General features: G+C 42.3%; 1 pseudogene; it reads left to right on the forward strand.

Annotated features, from left to right (window-relative positions):
• Positions 1–18,968, forward strand: part of LOC150040255 (eukaryotic translation initiation factor 1A-like) — a 31,748-nt pseudogene extending 12,780 nt beyond the window's left edge.
• The last annotated feature ends 1,396 nt before the right edge of the window (positions 18,969–20,364 follow it).

Raw genomic sequence — 20,364 nt, forward strand, 5'->3', positions numbered from 1 at the left:
CCTAGTTGTTGTGCTCAGGGCTAATACTCTACTGCTTGAACTCTACTGCTTGACTGCCTGCTTTTTTGTGTGGTTAAATAAAGATAAGAGAATGAGAGACTTTCTGGCTGACAGTGAACTGTGATCCTCAGATCTCAGGCTCCTGAGTATTCCAGGATTACAGGTATGAGCCAGTATCCCCTAGATGAGTGCTTATTTTTGTAGGAAATGAAGTTCATATGGTCTTGACATTGTTCTATATAGGAGTTTTTTTGAGGTACTTGTTTTGTTTTGTCCTGCTGGAGATGGCACCTAGAATGTCAAACAATTTTGAGCTGCTTTGTATTCCTCTACTGATTTAACACTTCATGTCCCTCATGGATATTTCTGTAGGGAAAACCAGTAAAATATATACACACTTGTGTGTATGTGTGTCTGTGTGTGTATACACACACATATATATATATATATATATACACAGAATTATGTATATATACATACAGATCCATTTTCTAAAGTGGGCAGTTTTAAAAATACTTTGCTTATATAAAGGATGTATTGTTTTTTATAGCTAAAATCAATGAATCTGACACATTTGGTCCTGGAGAGGATGATGAAGTCCAGTTTGATGATATTGGTGATGATGATGAAGACCTAGATTATGTAAGTAGACTTTTATACAATTTTATCTATAAGAAAAACATTTTCCTGAATAACATTCATACATACATACATACATGCATACATATGTGTATATTTGATCATGGAGCACTTTTGATCAAAGCTAGTTCTCTGCCATGTTGAGTCACTGCTCAAGTTCCAATTTCTGGTGGTTAATAGCAGATAAGAGTCTTCTTGAATTCCCGTCCAGCCTGGCTTTGAACCAATCCTCAGATCTCAGCCTCCTGAATACCTAGGATTCCAGGCATGGGCCACCAGCGTCCACCAACAAAACAATATTTAACATAAGATTGTCCTCTGTTTAAAGTTAAGGGCATGTTTTGATACTTGTTCATAAATTGTAAATTTGGTATTGTTCAGACTTAGTTACTCAATTTGTTTATGTTTGAAACCCATTTTGGATGCTTTCTTTTTGTAGCAACATGTATGGCTTTTGGTACAAGGCATCTCTATAAGCTTAACTTGTTTAAGTAAGAGTATCTAGAGGGGTGTGCACATATCTGTAATGCTAGCTGTTCAGGAGCTAAGATCTGAGGGTTATGGCATGGAGAAACTTATCTCCATTTGTCCCCCAAAAATGCCAGAAGTAGAGCTGTGGGCAAAATACCTTAGGGAAATATTTATTATTAAGACAATAGTTCATTTTTAGTTTTTATTATATTTTATTGTGATATGTAGAGGGGTTACATTTACATTCATCAGGTAGTGGGTACATTACTTCTTGAACATTGTTACCCCTTCCTATGTTTTTCTCCCATTTTCTCTCCCTCCCATTCATCCCTTACCTTCCCTTTTTCAAATAAACAAATATACTTATATACAGATAGCAGGTACCAAAGTTGGATATAGTAACAACATGAGATAAAGCATAAGGGGAAACAAAAGAGAAAAGAAATAACTTCACATGATGCAACAATTTAGTGATTGAAAACAACAGTCACTAAGATAAGCATCCTGTTTTTTTCCTTATCCTGGAGTACATTAAACTTAGCCTCATTCCATGCGGCAATGTGTACATAGCTTTTGTGCTATTGTGATCCCCTGTATATTAAGTGTATACTTCATGTGTCCTGATTGTTCCAAAGGAAGGAAACCATGGAGCCTATGTGTCTTTGGGTCTGGCTTACTTCACTTACTATGACTTTTTTCTATGTCTTTCCAATTCCTTACGTATGGGGTAATGTCGTTCTTTCTGATGGAGGAAAATGGGGATCAGGACATGTGAATGGGTATCAATGTATGTGAATTAATGAACCTACCACCTGGCAAATATCATGTAACCCTTCTATTAATAATAATAAAAATATGAAAAATATTAATGGTAAAAAGAAAAAAGTCTTTGACCCATGATTTATTGGGATGGTTGTTTCTGTTTTTACTCACATATTTTTCTCATATTGTTGGGAGCCAGAGTGGAATCAAACTGTACCTTGACTTGCATCAGACGATGGCTATATTGTCTTATTGCTTTCTGGCCCTATTCTATGTAAATGACCTGAGAATTACCATATGAATGTAACACCTGGAGGTTCCCTGGGAGAGGAGGAGGGAAGAAGGGGGAGGGGAAAATAAACGCGGCAGTCTAGGCAGTCTTTGCCTGGACTGCGGACATCCCGGACCCGGTGTGTCTGTCTCTCTTCTTTTTCTTCCTAGTCCTTGTCCCCTATTTCAGGAACCCCAATCTGCGAACCCTGGTTTGCTGCCGGTTGGCCCCGGCATCTGGCGCCCGAACAGGGACCCTGAAAATCTGGGACGGAGGTGAAGGACCCCTCCCTGTGGTGAGTAACACATCGTAGGACTATTAAGAGAGTATAGTCAGGAGTAAAAATTATGGGTCAAGCTAATAGCCATGGGTTATTTCTACCGATCTTAACAGGCCTATTTGAAGCCCACGGAACGTGGGTGGAAGAGGGGGTGCTTCAGAGCTTCCTACAGTTTCTTAAGGAGGCATGCCCGAGGTCTATAGAGGAGGAATTCCAAAAAGCCTGGCAGCGGATAGGAAAAAGAATTCTAGATTATTATGATGTATATGGCCCCGAGAAGACCCCAATAGAGGCTGCTACTGTATGGAGTTTAGTAAGTGAATACATAGATCCTCTACATGAAAATGCTGAACTTAATCTTGAATTAAGGGAACTTTATGAGTTAAAGGACCCTTCTGAAGAACCTGAGGCTGAGCCATATGCCGCAGCCCAAGAGAGTCTAAGTGAGATCTTGAAAAGGGAACAACAACCAGTAGATATTGAGTATCAGAATTCAGGTTTGAATATCAAGGAGGAAAGTTATGATGAGTCAATGGAGGGCCGAATGGCTACGATGGAGAAGAAGTTAGAAGAAATCCTACATTTTCTATCGAAAATGGGGACAGAGCAGAGAGCCCCCCCAGAAGTAGGAAAGAAATATGACCCTCAGGCCACTATGGTGTCTGATTCTAAACCTTACCCCTCACACCCACCGCCTCCGGCTGCAGCCTTACGGCCTCAATCACTTTCTCAACCTTTAGGCAAGCCTAAAGGCCCTAGCAACAAGCCCCTTTTAACAGGCACTACAACCAGGCACAGTGCATCGCAATTAAACCTGACTCAGGCTGCTAGAGAGAGGGAAGGTATTTCAGGGCCTCGATGCTTCCCTAGTTTAGTTGATCATGATGAACAAGTATACCATCAACCTGTTCCTGTTAAACTATTACAGGATTTAAAAAATGCCTGCTCCCAATATGGGCCAACTGCCCCTTTTACTCAAGTAATATTGGAGGCCGCATGTGCTGGTATTGCATGCCCAAATGACTGGAAGCGGCTTGCCAGAGCATGCCTTAGTGCGGGAGAGTACTTATTATGGGAGACAGAGTTCACTGCACAGTGTCGGGCTAAAATTGAAACAAATAGGTCTAAGAACCTGCCTTACACTGTTGATCAGTTGTTAGGAGAGGGAACCTATAAAAACACCAAAGATCAATTGGGTTATGCAAAGGAGGCCTATTTACAAATAAATGCTGCGGCGAGAGAGGCTTGGAAAAAGTTACGCAATTCCAATCGTACAAAAAATCTAGTAGAAGTTAAACAGGGACCAAATGAGCCTTATCTAGAATTTTTGTCTCGATTAATGGAGACTGCAGACCGCCTAGTACAAGATGAGAATGCAAGGGAGATTATAGTTAGACACATAGCCTATGAAAATGCCAACGCCGCCTGTCAGGCAGCTATCAGACCCCATAGGAATAAGGGAGGAATCACGGACTTTATTTCACTGTGTGCTGATATTGGACCCTCCCATGTACAAGGCCTTACTTTAGCCGCCGCTCCTCAAGGAAAGGCTGTTAGTGAGTCTCTAAAATATAGAGGTCAGCGGCATTCTCGGGATGCTAGACCCCCAGGGCGTTGCTTCTCTTGTGGACAAATAGGACATTGGATGACGCAATGCCCACGCCAGGCCAGGCAAAAGAGAGAAAAATCACCTGGCACATGTCCACGCTGTGGTAAAGGGAAGCACTGGGCTAAAGATTGCAGGTCAAGAACAAATCGCAATGGCCGCCCGCTTTCGGGAAACTGGAGGAGGGGCCAGCCCCTGGTCCCGCAAAACCATGGGGCAGTCCCTCCCTCTTCTCGGCCACAAGTGCATCTTCTAACAAACCCCCAAGATCAGTCTCCGGCCTCCTCCGTGCCACCCCAGGAAGTGCAGGATTGGACCTCTGTTCCTCCACCTGCTCAGTATTGACCCCAGAGATGGGGACACAAGCTCTCCCCACGGGGGTCTTCGGCCCCCTTCCCCTGGGAGTGGCTGGATTGCTGTTAGGGCGAAGTAGCTCAGCCCTTAAAGGGATACAGATTACACCTGGCAAAATTGACCAGGATTTTACTGGAGAAATCAAAGTTATGGCCTCTGCCCTGAAACACGTGGTATCGATCCCAGCCGGTCAAAAATTAGCACAATTAATACTTGTGCCTTTACCTCCCGGGGAGACTGCTAATTCCCCATGTGGACAGAGAGGATTTAGATCTTCTGATATCTATTGGGTACAAAGCATAAAACAAGAGAGGCCTGAGATGACTATATTTATACAAGAAAAGCCCTTTAAAGGAATATTAGACACTGGAGCAGATGTGTCTGTGATATCTAAAAAACATTGGCCAGCCCAATGGCCCCTGACAACCTCTATGACTTCCCTACAGGGGGTTGGGCAAGCAACTGACCCACAGCAGAGCAGTGCGATCCTTGTTTGGAGAGATGAGGAAGGGCACTCTGGTCATTTTCAGCCATTTGTCTTGGATCATCTGCCAATTAATTTATGGGGTCGTGATATCATGGAAAAAATGGGAGTGTATATGTTTAGTCCTAGTGCTGCGGTCACTAAGCAGTTACTTGATCAAGGCCTCCTCCCCTTTAGGGGGCTAGGCCGAGAAGCACAGGGGGAGCTAGAGCCACTCCAACCCCAGTCTCACCCTACGAGACAAGGATTGGGGTATCCCTTGACGGGAGCTGTCGTTTGCCCTCCCCCTCATGCTGATCCCATAAATTGGCTCTCTGAACAACCGGTATGGGTTGAACAGTGGCCTCTTTCACTAGAAAAGATCATTGCAGTACAGCAGCTAGTACAGGAACAGCTGGACTTGGGGCATGTGGCCCCTTCTAACTCTCCATGGAATTCTCCAATTTTTGTTATAAAGAAAAAGTCAGGTAAATGGAGGCTGTTACAGGATTTGAGAAAAATAAATGCCACAATGGAACTGATGGGGGCCCTACAGCCTGGCTTGCCTTCACCCATGGCAATCCCAAAGGATACTTATAAGATTATTATAGATTTGAAGGATTGTTTCTATACTATACCCCTGGTGCCTCAAGACTGTAAGCGCTTTGCCTTCAGTGTCCCCTCTGTTAATTTTAAAGACCCCATGAAGCGATATCACTGGCTTGTGCTCCCACAGGGCATGGCAAATAGCCCAACTTTATGTCAAAGTTTTGTAGCTAGAGCCATTTCTTCCACTCGTGAAAAATTTTCTTCTGTTTATATTGTTCATTATATGGATGACATCTTGTTGGCTTGTTCTGACCCTATCGTCGTACGACAAGCCTTTGGACAACTAAAGCAAGATCTGAGCCTCTTTGGCCTTATAATAGCAGCTGAAAAGGTTCAGGAACACCCCCCTTTTACATATCTAGGCCATATATTAGGCCCACACTATTTTAAAAGCCAAAAAATACAATTAAAAACTTCACACTTAAGAACTCTTCATGATTTTCAGCAATTCTTAGGAGATATAAATTGGCTTCGGCCTTATCTAAAGCTCTCCACAGGAGAGTTAAAACCCCTTTTTGATCTCTTAAAAGGAGATACCAACCCTACATCCTTGCGTGAATTAAATCCTGACGCCAGGAGGGCCATCCAAATTGTAGAAAAGGCAATTTCCCAGCAACAAGTGACCTATTGTGACTATTCTAAACCATGGGGAGTTTATATTTTAGCTACTTCTCACTCCCCAACTGCTGTATTGTGGCAGGATGGCCCACTTTTATGGCTTTATCTACCATCAACACCCGGCAAAGTGCTGACCCCCTACTACGAATTGGTAGCTAATCTGATACACATGTGCCGAGTGGATTCCCGTAAATATTTAGGTCAGGAACCTCATTTTATCTGTGTCCCATATAATTTACAACAACAAGATTGGCTATTCGCCCATTGCGATTCTTGGGCCATTGCTTGGGCCAATTATACGGGAAAAATTTTGCATCACTACCCGTCTAACAAACTTCTCCAATTTGCTGCGTGTCATACGTTTCTATTTCCTTCCATAGTACAGGCCTCGCCTTTATCTTCTGCCGCTTTGGTATTTACAGATGGATCCTCAAATGGAACGGCTGCTCTGACCATTAATGGGAAAACTCAATCTTGGGTTACAGGTTTTTCCTCCGCCCAAGAGGTGGAATTAGAGGCTGTTTTACAAGCACTCGTCCTGTTACAAGACGAGCCCTTTAACTTATACTCAGACAGTCAATATGTAATTCGTGCTCTTCAAGTCATAGAAACTGTTCCCTTTATTGGAACTACTAACTCCAATATTCAGACCCAATTTCGCCAAATACAAACTTTGCTTTGTTCTCGCAACCACCCCTGTTTTTTTGGCTTTGTTCAAGCTCACACTAATCTTCCTGGCCCTTTAAGTGAGGGCAATGCAGTTACTGACTCCGCCACCAGAGTTTACTTAACTCAGGTTGAACTTGCTAAGCAGTCACATGCCATCCATCATCAAAACAGTCGAGCCTTGCGCCGACAGTTTAAATTATCTAGAGAAGCCGCGCGGCAAATAGTTAGGACTTGCTCCAACTGTGTCCCTTTTTCACCAGCCCCCCATTTAGGCATAAATCCACGAGGACTGCTTTCTAATCACATTTGGCAGATGGATGTCACGCATGTTCCATCATTTGGCCGATTAAAATATGTTCATGTTACTGTAGATACTTATTCTAATTTTATCTTGGCCACCCCCCTTGCTGGGGAAGCCACTAAACATTGTATCTCTCACTGCATTCGATGCTTTGCTGAGATGGGGATTCCCTTGCAAATAAAAACAGATAATGGCCCTGGCTATGCAAGCCGAGCATTTCAATCCTTCTGCCATTCCTATAATATCACTCATATTACAGGCATTCCTTACAATCCTCAAGGTCAAGGCATCGTGGAGAGAGCTAATGGATTATTAAAACATCAAATTGCTAAAATACAGAAAGGAGAGTCATATCCCGCTACCCCTGTGAATATACTTAATCATGCTTTATTTGTTTTAAATTTTTTGAATTTGGATTCAAATAATTTATCTGCTGCTCAGCGATTCTGGGAAAAAAGAGCGCAGCGTCCTTTTGCCTTAGTAAAATGGAAGGATCCCCTAACTGGTGCTTGGCATGGGCCCGATCCTGTTCTAACCTGGGGTCGAGGGCATGTATGTGTTTTTTCACAAGGAGAAAATGACGCCCGCTGGCTGCCTGAACGCTGCGTTTGGATCGTGGAGAGTGACAGTGGCCATCCAAGCAGTGACTCACTGGGCCTACACCCCCAACCCTCCAGTGGTGCATCCTGCGACGTGGGAAAGACCTGAGTTATTTGTGCATGTCAATCGGGACTGCTACTGATCCACTTGTTCCACACATTCATATGAGCTGTGTTTCTCCTCCTTTTACTATTATGTAGGGACCTTTTAACATATTTATTGACTCTACACAATTTAATATGTGACATTATTTTGTCTTTACCAGCCCTCTTCTTAATAACCTTTTTTGTAAAAGATGCCCAGGTGAAAAGCAAAGGCCTCCAGAGGTAAGTAGAAGTCGGCCGACCCCCTTGTATGTCAGCGTTTTATTTTATTTTATTTTATTTTATTTTTGTTTGTTTGTTTGAAAAGGTGCACTGTGGGCCTAAAACAGAGGCCTGGGTGGTCAAGGGACGCCTTGACCCCCCCTCCCCTTCTGAGTTTCTTGTCAATAACAAGGCATACCTGAGAGTCCCACCAGCAAGACATGTCTAAATCTAAAAATAACTGTTTGGTGAAAACATTCATTTGAGCTCATGTTTTTTGTGTTAAGTGTATCTGATTGAGTCCAATTTTCTTGTTATATGTCAATGTCTGATTATTTAAAAGTCTCCGTTTGTCTTGTTCGTGTTACATATTTTTCCTTGTCCAGTTTTGTCTTTAAAATTGGTACCATTTCTAAGTATGGATCCTTATGGTTTTTCTGTGCGTACTCAAGCACACATCCTTGTTATTTATTTGAACATTTCTGGGCCTGGTATGGCCCCTCCCAATCCGCTGCAGCTGAGGTGAGCAGAGGCCAGACAAAGCAGCTGCAGGCTTCGTTCAGTTTCCTTTTTCCTACAACCTGCTGAAGTGACAGTCTAGAGACACTTGGTGACAGGACACAGACTTGTCTTAGTTCTCCTAGGTTTAAGACTCCCACCCAACTTTCATCTGCAAAAAGTAATATGTCTGATATCAGAAACAAACTCTGGAAGAATAAATTTCAGCTAAGTTGCCTTGTTAGAAAGCTTTGTTTAAAAACAAAAACAACAACAACAACAAAAAACCTGGTTGTCACCTCCAAGAATAAGCTTTGCAAAAACAACAACAACAAAAACAACAAAAAACAACAACAACAAAAAAACCCTCATGGTACTAAAATTTCCGGAAAATGAACGGCCGATATTAATTTTGCGCGCTTTAAGATCTTTGAGTATGAATGTGTGTACGAATGGGTGTGAGTGAACATGTTCAAGGTTAAATTGTCAGCATGCTGTATAAAACAATGGTTGAGCTCATTTGAAACACAAAAGCAATTGGGTAAATCTAAGTCTAAACTTCAAGAAAATTAGTAGGTTTGAATGTTTCCTATGTCTCAAAGGATTATTGCATTGTCTTAAAGAAAAACTGGTAAATATTTTTCTAGATCCTGAAATCTGCATTTTATTGCAAGGCATACAACTGTTTACATTGTAAACATCGTATCCTGTTTAGCACAGAGATGTTAGGGAATTTGGGATTTACTACTTTAAGTTAAAGTTTGGAAACATGTATTAGAGATTTAAATGTGAAATTGTTCATTAACGTCAGAAATTTTGCCTGTCTGTCTTTTCTTGCAAATCTGATGGTAAAATGTGGATAATGTGATTAGTATTTTAAAGGAATGTTTAAAGGTTTATCTCCATGCTATTGGGTGTATTTAAAAAAAAAAAAAAAAAAGAGAGGAAACTAAGTCCAGACCTAGACTTTTGGTGCACTGATGTCTATAGTTCTTGCATTAGGGAAAAACTGTTATTTGAGTTTAAATTGTTGTTGGAGTTTAAGACAGTAATCTAAACTGCAAAAAAAAAAAAAAAAAGCCCTTTTCTAAAAGGCAAGAGGAGTGACTTGAGCCCTAGGGGGCCTGAAGGCAGAAGGAGTTCTTTGTGCCCTTAAAGGTTTTTCAATTGCAAATAAAGGCTAAGGTGTTGATTGTTTAAGCCAGTATCAGCAAAAGTTTTAAGAACATTGGAAATGGGTTTCTAAACAATATTTGAAAGTGAAATTGTCTTAAATGTTTAAAGAAAGAGAAAAAAGGAAAATTAGGACTACCAAAGTAATTGCTTAATTGCTATTTCAGCTTACTCTTGTAAGTTACTTTATAGCAATCTCCAGAAGGCCCATGGAGAAGGACAGCAGATCCTCATTCAGATGTAAGTTTGGCCCTCACCAAGTTCCAGGTAAGATCATGCTTAGAGACTATTTCTGTATTGACCACCTTGTTGCTTCTAATTGGAGTAAAGTGGCCTTTTGTAGACTCATTGATCTGAAAGCCACAGTTTTGAGCCTGCCCGGGCAAAGCAAAGTCCCTGTGAGACTGTGGTGTCTAATCTGCCAGCAGGATGCTGGGACAGAGTTGCTTTGGAGCTCGAAGTGGCAGAGTGCTAGCTCTGAGCTGAAAAGCTGGGGGGAAGCACTCAAGCACCAAGCTCGGGACTCACAGTGGCAGGGCGCTAGCCTTGAGCTGGAGAGCTGAGAGACAGCGCCCAGACCCTGAGTTCAAATCCAGCAACCAACAAAGTGAAATGCCAATGGGATGTTTATCCCTGTGTGGAGAGACACTACCGGGACAGGAAAGCCTCTGCTTGGATGGCAGAGTTGGTGTCAGATCTTAGAGTCACTTGTGCTTGGCCATTCAAATTAATCAGAGCCGGGAGGTCATAGAATAGTTTGTAAGCATGCCTTACTAATGCCCGTGCCTTTCATAACTGGGCAGGAACTTGTCAATCTTCTGTGATAGTGGGTAGTTTAAAGTCCTAATTGAGCGAATTTTTTTATTTTTGACACCAGCCACAAATTCAGGAAAAGTTTGTGGATCTGAAGCTTGTGTCTCTATTAATCTGTTTAGATCTGACAACTGAAGCATTTGTTAAGGTTGCAGAAATTTAGTTCCCCAGACAATCAAGAAAAAGCCTTTGCAAATGGGTGCTAGGTAGGCTGTGCTGTTGTGGCCAAGGATGGTTTGTGCAGTTGTTGAATGTCAAGTATGATTTCTAGTTTGGAGTAGATTGTTGTTCCTGGTGTCTAATCCTTGCAACCCCTTGATAAAACAGGCTAGGCTTCTTAAGGTCCCTGGTCAAGCGTGGAGACGGCGCCCCTGAGTCAGCTTGAAGAAGTCACGGAAGTTGAATCTCCGCCCATCAAATCCCCGTTGGACCAAGGGACCAAAGTCATTTTTGGAAAATGTGACAGGATAAATTAGGGGTATAGAAAAGAGTAAAAATTGCACTTGTGTTTCTTTTAAAATAAAAAACGGGGGACATGTTGGGAGCCAGAGTGGAATCAAACTGTACCTTGACTTGCATCAGACGATGGCTATATTGTCTTATTGCTTTCTGGCCCTATTCTATGTAAATGACCTGAGAATTACCATATGAATGTAACACCTGGAGGTTCCCTGGGAGAGGAGGAGGGAAGAAGGGGGAGGGGAAAATAAACGCGGCAGTCTAGGCAGTCTTTGCCTGGACTGCGGACATCCCGGACCCGGTGTGTCTGTCTCTCTTCTTTTTCTTCCTAGTCCTTGTCCCCTATTTCAGGAACCCCAATCTGCGAACCCTGGTTTGCTGCCGGTTGGCCCCGGCATCATATAATTGAATTGTAATTAATAGAATGGTTACATTATATTAACCAGATAGAAGACACATTACTTCACAAATATTAATACCCTCTCTCATGTTATGGTCCCCATTTCCCTCCTCCCTCCCCCCACTCATCTTGATTTCCTCGCTCCCCTCTCTTATTTCAAATAACCAATTAAGCACATAAAATATATCAGATAATAAGGTGAAATATTGTAACAATATGAAATAAGCAAGAGAGCAAAAGAGATGAGAAATAACATATACATTAAAAACAACAATCACGCATTATATGGGTTTTCTTTCTATATTCTAGAGGTCCTTTCATTTAGTGTCATTCTATATGGCCTGAAGTATCTAGGTTTTGTTCTATTGTATGACTGTTGAATATAAATTGTTGAATTTCTGTTCTGATTTCTTCAGTGACCCATCGGTGATGGAACAATATGCTGTTTTCGATCATGTACGGACTTCTTGTTTTCGATCATGTACGGACTTCTTTAACTCCTTGATTTCCATTTGAGTGGTTAGCTCAGCAGCTTTGTTCTCTTTGGATATTTGTTGGAGTTTGGTCACCTTTCTGTTTGTGGGTTCTATGAATTCATCCATTTTTCTTTGTAAATCCTTCATTATGGCCTCTTTATGGCTTCCTCTCATTCACATATCACCTTGTTTATGGTTTCATCTTGTTTAAGTATGGCTTCCTTCTGTATCTCTTTCTGTATGTTTTCACACTTTTCATTAATCATGTTTATCAATTGCATTTGTATAGCATTTACAGGACTCTCCTCTAGTTTTGCCATTGCCTGTTTATATTGGGTGGGAGATGCTATTCTTTGGTTTGCCATTTTTCTTGAGTTTCTTGTTCTGCCCATTTGAAAATGGGAGGAAGATTAATACTAGACAAGATTTAGGGGGAAAGGTAAAATAGTTGAGTGCAAAATTTAGAAAAAATAAGATAAAACCTGAAAATAAGAAAAGTTATAAGGAGGATATATAGAGGAAAGAGGAAGGTATATATAGGAGAATTCAATCATAAAAATTTTCAAGAGTAAAAATAAAAAAAGAAAAAGAAAAACAAGAAAAATGGTGGGGGGAGATCCAACACAATTGTGAGTTCTTAGACAAGAAATACTAAGGTTGGGAACCAACAGATTAAAAAGGAGGTGACTATCAATATAAATGCCTTTGTATTCAGTCTGTACCCAGTGCTGTCACCATGTTTCTAGGAACGATCACAATGACAGAAGGAAAGGGGGAGGGGGAAGAAAACAATCATAACATTAAAAAAAACATAAAATACAAATGAAAAAGGGTAGAAAATGAAAAAAAAAGAAAAAAAGAAAAAAAATGGTATTCTTCAGGTTTTTTTTCGGGGAGGTTGGGGAAGGATAAGGAAACTTGTGTCTCCACTAAATTCGGGATCCAAACCCTTCAAAACATCTTTTTCTCTTTCAATTTGGCTCTGCAGTTTTTCTGATCAGTTTGCTTGATGGCGCAGGAAAAAAACCTCCCAGCTCTGAGTAATTTTAAGTGGCGAAGCACAACTGGCTCCAGGATCTGACACCATCTCTGCCATCCAAGCAGAGGCTTTCTGCATGTGGATGCTTCATTGCTTTTTTCCCAGGAATGTGTTACACAGGAATAGGCTTTCACTTCGTTGGTTGCTGGACTTGAACTCAGGGCCTGGGTGCTGTCCTTCAGCTCTCCAGGTCAAGGCTAGCACTCTGCCACTATAAGCTCCAATGCAACTCTGCCTCACTCGCACTCTGCTGCTAGATTAGATGCCACAGTTTCACAGGGACTTTGCTGTGTCCAGGCTGACTCAGAACTGCAGTTTTTAGATCAATGAGTCCTTCATAAGGCCACATTACTCCAATTAAAGCCACAAGGTGGTCACCACAGAAATAGTTCTAAGCATGATCTTACTTGGAACTTGGGCCATCAGGATCTGCTGTCCTCCTCCATGGGTCTGCTGGAAATTGTTATAAACTTAAAAGACCAAACTGAAATAGCAATGGAGCAATCATTTTGGTAGTCCTACTTTCCCTTCTTTCTGTCTCTTTTATTTTTTATATTTATTTATTTATTTATTTATTATTTATTTGTATTGGTTAGTTACTGCTTAGAATTCCAATAACAGTTTAAACTCAAATAACAGTTTTTGCCTAATGCAAGAATTACAGACATCAGTGCACCAAAAGTCCAGACTTGCGTTTCCTTCTTTTTCTAAAATACATTTAATTGTAAAGTAGAATGAAACCCAATCATGAGAAGATAAATCTTTATACATTTCTTTTAAAACCCTTTTCCCAATTTAATATACTTTAAGGGGCAGTTCAAGAAATGCTAATCACATTACCCACATTTTACCATCAGATTTCCAGTGTCAGTCTGCAAGGAAAAAGAGACAGGATGAAGATGGACCACTGTTCCCATCTGACGAGGTATAGATGAACAGCCTTTCTGCCAGCTTACTTTTTCACCATGCATGGACTCTCCCTAGGACCTGTCCCACCATGGGGAATCCAGAGCTGCACTTTTGCCACTTCACCTCTAACCCCCAAGATAGGCTCACAGGACTATCCTAAGTTTTCAGGTCCTTTCTTTTGGATTTGATTACCTAAACAACTTTAAAAGACAGACAGGCAAAGTTTCTGATATTGATTGATACCCAAATTCACATTTAAATTTCTGCCACTTGTCTCCGAACTTTAACTCAAGGTAATAAATTCCAAATTCCAAACTTAGCTCCTCTGTGCTAAACAGGATACAATGTTTACATTGTAAAGGGCTCAATGCATTACAATACCAGGTTTTTAACATGCAGATTTCAGGATCTTTAGAAAAATACTCTTAACCAGTTCCTCTTTAAAGTAATGCAATAATCCTTTGAGACATTAGAAACATTTGAACCTAATACTTTTCTTGAAGTTTAAACTTAGATTTACCCAATTGCCTTTGTGTTTCAAGTATAAATTCACCCATTACTTTATACAGCATACTGAGAATTTAACATGTTCACTCACACCCACTCACACCCATTCATACTAAAAGATCTTAAAGCACACAACATTAATATCAGCCATACATTTTAGTGTCAAGAGAAGTTTTTTTTCCAATGTTACTCTTGCAGGTGGCAACCAAGTTTTAAAACAAAACTTTCTAACAAGGCAACTTAGCTGAAATTTATTTTTCCAGAGCTTGTTCCTGATGTCACACTTTTTTTTTGCAGATGAAAGCTGAGTGGGAGTCTTAAACATAGGGGAACTAAGACTGAAGTCTGTGTCCTGCCACCAGTTGTCTCCAGACTCACTTCAGCAGTTGTTAGGCAAAGGAAAACTAGACTAAGCCTGCAGCTGCTTTGTCTGACCTCAGCTCGCCTGAACTGCACTGGAGTGGGAGGGGGCCACACCAGGCTTGATACCTACCCCAGGTGTGACCAAAACTTTTACTTCCCAGATATATTTGAATAGATAACAAAGATGTGCGCACAAGCACACACACACACACACACACACACACACACACACACACACACACAAACACACACCACAAGGACACCCAAGGAAAAACATGCAACAAGAACAAGACAGAGAAGCAAAGACTTTAAGTAATTGCTAAGCTTCTGGTGGCATGCCTGGCCTTAAACTATCAGAGTAATGGAAAAACCATGGGGCCCTGAACTCAGGGGGCACCTCCGCTATGGAGATCTCCATTCCCTGATAGCCGGCAGGCAGAGGCCATCCTAACCTACCTACAAAGGCTCTCAAACAAAACCAGACATTGACTCATAACAAGAAAATTGGACTCAATCAGATACACTTAACACAAAAACAAGAACTCAGATGAATATTCTCACCAAACAGCTCATTTCGATTTACACACTTCCTCAGTAAACTGTAGGACGCTTTCAAGCTGTCCCTGCCCTTTCCTCAATCCACAGAATTGGAGTGTCCCTCAAGGGCCGGCACATAAAGCCTGCAGATATTATCTAGTCCCATTATTTTTACTCCCGACTATACTTTCTCCCGCTCTGTCATTCTCTTAAGACCTCACTGCAGTGGTGTCCTCTACCGTCATTCCAGGTTTTCAGGTCTCTGTTCCGTCACCACTTGCCGAGGCCAGCCCACAGCCAACCGGGATTCCTGAATTTTTGTTTGTTTGTTTTTTATAGTATCTGCTTTTGCTTCAAGAGTCTTTGATCCATTTGGAATTAATTCTGGTACTGGTTGACATAGAAGGATCCAACGTTAGTTTTCTACCTGTGCGTAACCAATTCTGCCAGCACCATTTGTTGAAGTGGCTGTCTTTCTTCCATCCTGTTCTTTTTGCTCTGTTGTCAAAGATTAGGTGGCCATAGGGCTGTGGGTGGATTTCTGGGTCTTCAGTTCTACTCCATTGTTCCTCAGGCCTGTTCTCATGCCAAGCTGTTTTGGTTGCTATAGCTCTGACTGAACTTTGGTATTGATATTTCTCCAGCACTGTTCTTTCGGCTAAGGATTGTTTTTGTTATACAGGTTCTTTTATTATTCCATATGCCTTGACTTCCTTTTTCAGGTTTTAAAAGTTTTCATCATAAAGGTCATTTATACTCCTTAGTTAATTCATAAGTATTTTATTTTCTTTGAGGCTACTGCAAAGGGAGTTGCTTTCCTCATTTCCTCCTCACTCTTCTCATTGTTGGCATACTGGAAAGCAGTTGAGTTTTGAGGGTTAAATTTTTACCCTGCTACTTTGCCAAAGTTTTGAATCAGCTCAAGCTACTTGGGAGTGGGGGCTCTGTAAGGTTCTTTAAATATACAGTCATGTCATTTGCAAAGAGAGAAAGTTTCCCTGTTTGGATCCCCTTTATGTTTGCTTCTAGCCTTATTACTCACTACATTAAAGAGGAGTGGAGAGCGTAGGCATTTCTGTCACATTCCTGAATTTATAGGAAATGACTTTAGCTTTTGGCCATTAAGCATAAGGCTAGCTGTGGATTTGTCATACACAGCCTTTATTATACTGAGAAATGTTCCATGGATCCCTAGTTTCTACAGAGCCTGAAGCTCTGTTGGAGCTGGTCAAATGTTTTTTCTGCATCTATTGACATAATCATGTGATTCTTGTCCTTGCTTCTGCTGATGGGATGGATTATAGTAATTGACTTGCATATATTGAACCAGCTTTGCATGCTGTCATCAATCTTGTTTGATCATAGTGTATAATTTTTTTGATGAGTTGCTGAAGCCAATTGGCCAGTATTTTGTTGAAAAGTTTTACATCAATGTCGTCAAAGAAATGGGTCTACAGTTCTCTTTCTTTGATGAGTCCCTGTCTGGTTTTGGGCAGTGGGAGTCTAACACTGGCTTTGTAGAATGAGTTTGGCAAAGAGCCTTCACTTTCAATTTCATTGAAGAGTTGGAAGAGTTTTGGTGTGAACTCTGCTTTGAAGGCCTTAGAGAATTCAGGTCCATCAAGTCCTCCTGTGCTTTTCTTGGACGGGAGGTCTCTTCTTATGATTTCTATTTCAATTCTTGAAATAGGTCTGTTTAGTAGGTTTAGGTCTTCTTGGTTCAATTTCAGTATGTTAATATTGGCTAGAAATTCATCCATCTCTTCTAGATTCCTAAATTTGTTGGCATAAAGGTTTGGAAAGCATCCCCTTATGGTGCTCTGGATCTTGGTAATTTTCATTCTCATCTATGATTTTGTTTATGTGGGTGTGCTCCCTTGTTTTTTTCGGTAATATTTGCTAAGCGCCCGTCAGTTTTGTTTATTGGTGTAGAGGAGTTTTGTTTATTGGTTGGTGGATGGTTGTCCTCTGGGGTAGGAGCGAGAGCAGATATGCTATGATCCCCTTGAGGAGATGTGTCTGCAGTCCCTTTCAGGAGAACTGTTGACAGGTCCTGTGGGAATTGCCTGCTTTGTAGGCCCAAATTTGGATAATGTGAACCAGGCTGTTGCATCCTTTAATTTGACTGCTGTGGAGTGGTTAGAAAGATCTCATGAGGTTTTCTTCACTTAAGCTGTAGTCCTCCTGAAGAGGTGGAGGAGGTAGGGTGAGTTGAGGTTAAATATACTAAGTCCCCTGTCTCAAAAGGAGCCATGGCAGTCTTTTCTGGGAAGGGATTCTAGAACTCACATATTCCCAGAGAGCTGCCAGGAGATGGCTGAGGACAGGTGGGAGGTGGGGTGAGGGGATAAGTTGAGAGGTTTTTTTGAAAGTGCTTGGAGGTGTAGGAGGGCAAGGGGACATAATGTTACCCAGTCCCAGTGGAGTTTTAGACCCGGTGGATAGGGGGATTATAGTGGCCTGGCTCGGAGCAACCAGTCAGAGGATAGGGCTGGACGAGATTAGTTAGCAACTATTTCTGGTCTCTCAGCTCTGATTAGTTTGAGAGGGCAGGTGTAAAGTGACTCCATTTAGAATGTGACATTACTTCCTTACTCTACTCCACGGTTCCTCATCACCAGGGCTGGTCTGGGGAGTTCAGGACTTGGCTACTGGGAAAACTCGTCCCAGTTGGCACTTATAGGGGTTAGAACTCAAGGCCTGAGCAGTACTCACAAGCACTTCTGCTCCTGGCTAGCACTCTACCACTCTGACTCACAGTGCCACTTTCAGTCTTTGGCTGGTGGGAGATCTTGAGAACTGCTTCCACCCTGGCTCTTTGCTGGATAGTTGGGAAATGGAGTTTGGACAGATTTTCCTCTGCCCAGGCTGGCTTTGAACTGGAGCAACAAGGAGGAATAGAGCTCAGTAGGAATAGAGCTCACCTAGCTCACCTGATTTAGGGTTTTAGGATTTTTGTTTTTTAGTCTTGAGTTAACTCTTAGACAAGATTTGACTTAGAATGACCGTTTTTACTGCTAGAGTTATGAATACCAGCACTGTGCCACAAGTCCAAACTTGGCACGGTTTGCTACTTGGCATATTTGGCAGACTTTGATATTTACCAAAGTGTATCTGTTCATATACCTGTCTTGATCTAACTTGTGTGTATTAACATATCAACAGGTGAAAGAGAATATAAATGAATAGAGGTTAAGAGGGTAAGTGTCCAGATGATGTAAAGGTCCTGGCCTTAGTGGATCTGAGTTGATTTGTGTCTTTTATCAGCAGGCTTTCGTTGTGTGTGATGGGGGCAGACAGGGATTCATTTTTACCACAGTGGAGGAAGTCACAGTGGTCCAGGCAGAAGATATGGCCTGGATCTGGGTGAGGCTGAAGTAGCATCTTCCAGTATGCAGGGGATGGATTGCCAGACTTCTTGTTGGGTTGCCTGCAAATTTCTACAAAATCTAGGATTTTCCGGGTTGCATATTTTGAGTACACTGGTCTTTGCAGGTCGGTCAGTCGGTCGGTCGGTATTTTGCTGGCAAGTCAGGTATATGTTAGATGGACATAAAGAGTGACATGTGGATTTTACATCAGTGCTTGTTGGTGTTAACAAGGCATCTTTGTATATCAACTACTTTTAATTGGAGAAGGGTGTTTTTAGCTTTTAGGAAACCATAAAACAGGACGGAGAGACAGGGACTTGCTTCTGGAGGAATTTTGAGTGACTCCAAAAAGATTTTGGATGGCATCGGCAAGCTGGATGTCAGAGTGACAGAAAGGTTACAGGGCCGTGGAAATTCACAGGGGGACATAACCTTCCCTGTTGGGCTTTCTGTCCCCCAGCAGCACACCTGCTGAGACCATCACTATTAGAAAGCTAACAACTGCATGGAGTAAAAAGAGAAATAGGTCTGGTAGAAGAGTATTGGGGTTGCAGAAAATCCACTGGCAGGTATGCTTTATCTCCTTTTCTGTGTTAATCCCAAAGCCTGTAGAAAGAACTGGGAGAGAAGGAGTTAGGAAAGTGGAAGATGTGGTACTAAAAGTGAATGTTTGAACAGCTGGACAAAGCTATCCAATAAGAAGGAATTTAGTGGGGGAGCGGGAGTGTGAGAGGTTGGCTGGAATGTGAGGCAGAGGGGCAGTGTTTTGCCCAAATATATGGGCACAGTGGGAGCGGGAATCCTGAATTGTCTTAAGTGTTTCACATGGAGTGACCTGAGGAGCAGGAGGAGCTGGAGGGAGGTGATGTTGGGAGTGGAGGGGGAGTAAGGCAGGGTACTTGTAGAGAGGCAAGGCGAGCTTTGTAGTGGGGGGGAAGAGCCACCGTAGTGGCCCTGGCTGGGAAGCCCAGGTGAGGTTGAGGGTGGAGGCAATCCCTGAGCTGGGAGTGACTGGAGCAATAGGGGAAGAGAAGGGAGGAGGAAGAGTTTGCAACCACCCTGCCTCTTCTGAGAAGTGTGTCGGGAGAGGGGCTGAACGGTTAGTGGAGAGGAACAGGCTTTGCAGGCAGCTGCTGTGGCTGAGGCCTGGGGGAGGAGATCATAGGTTTAAGGCAGAGGTTTTGAGTGCTGTTGCTTGATCTGCTGGTCAGTTGGAGAGAGAGATTTCGAGAGATAAGAGTTCCGGATAGGCCCGGTAGGAGTAGAAAGCTACTGTACCTGATCCCACTATCTCAATCACTCATCATATAAGTAAATACCAGAGAATTATGGGATCAAAGGTGCTGTCATTCAGCCATTTAGAGGTTTTTTGTAGATCATAGCTTGGCCATGCTTCCTTAAGTGGAGAGAGCATATGCACCACCAATGCACCAGCATGCCAGCAATGCACCCGGGGTGAATCAGGTGGGATTTTAGGCTAAGGTCTACTAGATCGGCTATCACCGAATATACTTGGCCTTAGGGAGGAATGGTGAGAAAGAGCAGTGAGATCATCAGCTGACCCCTGTGTCTCAGACCCCAAACCTGGTTCTTAGGTCTGAGGCCTTAAGGCTCAGCAGTGGCCTGGTACCAGGTCTATGAGCATGAATAGGAAAGACAGCACTGCAAATGGGGATACATCACCCTGGGGATTCCCAGTCCACTTACCCAGTGATGATGGAGACCAGTGAAGTGGATGTTGATAAGCGCTTGGCGGCAGGCAGTTGTTGGGCTGGCAGAAAGAAGTCCAAGGGTTCGGGAGCTAGGTTCCCTGGACAGCTGTGATTCCACGGAGGGAAGAGCAAATTCCCGAGAGGACATGTTGGTGCCCA

Source organism: Megascapheus bottae, chromosome Y, assembly GCF_031878675.1.
Source record: "Megascapheus bottae isolate mThoBot1 chromosome Y, mThoBot2.hap1, whole genome shotgun sequence".
Classification (NCBI taxonomy): Eukaryota; Metazoa; Chordata; class Mammalia; order Rodentia; family Geomyidae; genus Megascapheus; species Megascapheus bottae.